Source organism: Malurus melanocephalus, unplaced genomic scaffold, assembly GCF_030028575.1.
Source record: "Malurus melanocephalus ecotype Western Australia unplaced genomic scaffold, MMel_1.1 scaffold_97, whole genome shotgun sequence".
Classification (NCBI taxonomy): domain Eukaryota; kingdom Metazoa; phylum Chordata; class Aves; order Passeriformes; family Maluridae; genus Malurus; species Malurus melanocephalus.
This window is the reverse complement of record NW_026623329.1, coordinates 1,232,465-1,235,749: the sequence shown is the minus strand read 5'-3', so window position 1 is coordinate 1,235,749 and position 3,285 is coordinate 1,232,465. Positions and strand designations below refer to the sequence as shown.

The window sequence follows — 3,285 nt, the reverse complement described above, 5'->3', positions numbered from 1 at the left end:
CCAAACAAACAGAAAAACAAAAACCCCAAATGCAAAACAAGCAAAAAAACATGACAAAAAAGCCCCCCAAAAATCTGAGTGAGGTAGCAGCAAGGATTGAGGTAGCAACAGCAGAATGAAATAAATGCAGCAGTCAGAGGAAGACAACTTCTTCTTTCCCAACTCCTCATCCACAGAAATGCCTCACGGTGGCCCCAGGTATCCTCCAGCATACCAACAGTGTCTCAGGGCTTTGMTATTAAAATAGTTCAACTCAAAGGCATAGAGATGATGACAGCAAAGAAAAAGAAGAGACAAAGGTGGTGCATGAGTTGGGACATGATACAGAACTAAACCCAGCTGCTGCTTTCTTACACCAAGGTTATGAAAAACCAAACTGGTGTGCCTAACACAAAAAATGGTGACAGTCCAAMAAGCGTTGAAACACCTTTGGTGTGATGGCAAAATCAGAACGGTTTAGGTKGACAGAGACCTTTAAAGGTCATCTAGYCCAACCTCTCTGGCCATAAATGTTTCCAGTGATGAGGCATCCTGGTGCAGCCTTTTACTCACCTCACCATAAAATAAAATCCTTCCTTATAATTATTCTGTATCTACTCTATTTTAGTTAAAACTCACTGTCCTATCACTAAAGGTGCTCCTAAAAAAATCTGTTCCCAACTTTCTTATAAGTTCCTTTCAGTGTTGAAAGTCAACATTAAGGACTCYCCAGAGCCTYCTCTTCTCCAGRCCAAACAACCTCAGCCTTTCCTCACAGCAGAGCTGGGTCATCTGATAATTTTCRTGGCCTCCTCTGGTCCTGCTCCAACAGGTCCAGGTTTTTCCTGCACTGATAAAGATGTTGGGTGTGTTAGGTTGGATGACAAGAGCTGTGATGCTTCATTCTGGGCTTGGAGATTCAAATTCCTCATGTCCCGGAGCAGCCATTTTCCCTCTGGCAAGCAAAAAGCTGGGATTGGCCTTCAGTTTTTGGGGCACTTGACCATGTGTCACATGATGTCCTGATGTGTGCCTTGACAAGTATCTCAGGAAGGATTAAAAAYTCTTTTGGGATGCACTGACACTGACACTTGCAGCTATTCCTTYGGTTTGTCCTCCATGGAAAGCAAAGCATCAGAAAATCCCAGAAAATTCATTGAATTGGGAACAGCCAAATGGCCTCAGGCACCTGTTGTGCTTCAACCTCCTTTTTGACTTTGAGTTTCAAAACCAAGCAAAAAGAAATCAGTCCTGAGATTTGCCAAACAGTGAAACTCCAGGACTAAGAGAAATCACTCACCATGCTCCCTTAATTGGGCCAGACACATGAAAGAGGATGAAAGTGCAACCGCCTTGAGAAAGTAATGGTTGGGAGCTAAATCCATTAAAAGTGCAGAAAATCCAGAGTGCAGCTTCCCCAGCCAGCCTCAGTGTACACACATTGGCAAGAGAGGCTGCACGTGCCCTCAGGCCAGAAATCCTTCATTTTTGGGAAAAAAAACTTCAGTCCAGACTCGTGGCAGCCAAGCTGTGAGAGCCCAAGCAGCCAGGGAGAGGGAAGGTTTAGATTGGCTCTGTGGAAGAAATTCTGTATTCAGAGAGTGCTGGCACAGGTTTCCCAGAAAAGTTGTGGCTCTTTCATCCCTGGAAGTGTGGAAGTGTCCAAGGCAAAGCTGGATGGGACTTGGAACAACCTGGAATAATGGAAGGTGGGGTTGGAATGGGATGATCTGTAAGGTCCCTTCCAACTCAAACCCTTCCATGATTCTGTGGTGTCTTRGTGGAARTTCTKGAYCACAACCACTAAAAATTGCAAGAATCAGGTGAAAATTCATGTGGGAGGAACAACCATCACCTGTCCTGGGTCTCAGGTGAGCTCARAAATACCAACATAACTTCCATCCCAAAATGCAACCCGAGATCCAGCAAAACTCTTTATCTGGGAAGATACGGGCACATAGGAGACAGCAACAGGAAAGTCTCTGGGCAGGAATGAGGAATTATCTTAAATTTCCTCATCTACCATAGTTTAAGACCACAGCAAGGGGAGGCGTGGGACAACCAATCAGCCTGAAAATCCAGAGATTGTTCCTGACCCATCCTTTGTCTTTGGAGATCAGCAAGTGGAAACATTTCCTGCCACAGGCCACAAACATGGAGTGAAAGTCTACACCACRTTGTAAAATGACTTGATTACAACCATGCAAGTTTTGTTTTGGCAAACAGTGAATGCATCTATTTTTTCTCCAACAGAGTGGTGTGAAAGGGGGAGAGAAGGGGGGGCTTTTAGAACACTCCAAGTGTTTCATGTTGATTTATCATTTTCAGAGTGTGTTTCCATTTTAAAGCTTTTTCTCTAAGTGAGGAAAAATTGAAATATTTTGTTGTAGCCTAACCAACCTTTTTAGCAGCAGCCACCTCCCACCCCATCCCACCAAGCTATTGAAATGTCCCTTATTCACACAGCTCTGGAGCCACATTCTTACCTCACAGTAATACATTTACAGGAAAATTTAAGAGCAGATCTAAATGCCTTTAATTTGATTGGCAATAAAAGCATTTCCCTCCCCATCCCCAYGGCACTTCCCAAGTCTTTTGTCTACTGCTCCTCAGGGAGACTTGTCCAATTTACTGTGAAGGCAGTTTGTACAAATTGAAACAAGCATTTCCTAATGTGCTAGACGCAGGGAAAGAAAAGAAAAAGAAAGAAGAAAAGAAGATTTTATCACAGCTTTATCCTCATCACCTAAAATACAAATAAAAGAATAACCAAGCCAGACTAAAAGGACATCCATTCTGCCAGGGGCATGAATTGGTATTTTAATGAATGAAACTTTTCTTTCTTTGTATTTCCTGTCACGGAAAGAATCATGCCATAACTAGAAAAGTAGGATGTAGGATCTCAAGGAAAKAGTTGGTCCATATTGCTTGGAAAGGGAAATATACTGGCAGGTAAAATCAAGAAGGCAAAACTATTTAAGAGTTCTAAACTAATTCACTCTCCATTTAGAGACACCTGGATGGGCAGCATTACTAGTGGGAATAAAAGGTGAGATTTCAGCATGGAAAAAATAGGTTGTTTAGTACTATTATTATTATTATTATTATTATTATTATTATTATTATTATTATTTCACTATTACATCTCAATCATTAAACTGTTCTTATCGCAACCCACGAGCTGTCTCACTTTTACTCATCCACTTATTTTGCACCTGCTGGGGATGGCTTATTTGCCAGCTGGAATTCAACCACAACAGCACTTTGGACAAATTATACATATTTAAAGTTTGGGTGAGAAAGACA

At 42.0% G+C, this 3,285-nt stretch overlaps 1 protein-coding gene across 5 annotated transcripts in view; it reads right to left on the bottom strand.

Annotated features, from left to right (window-relative positions):
- The window catches only part of TSNARE1 (t-SNARE domain containing 1), a 391,207-nt gene that overhangs the window by 293,844 nt on the left and 94,078 nt on the right, over positions 1–3,285 (bottom strand). The gene's annotated exons all lie outside the window — the stretch shown is intronic.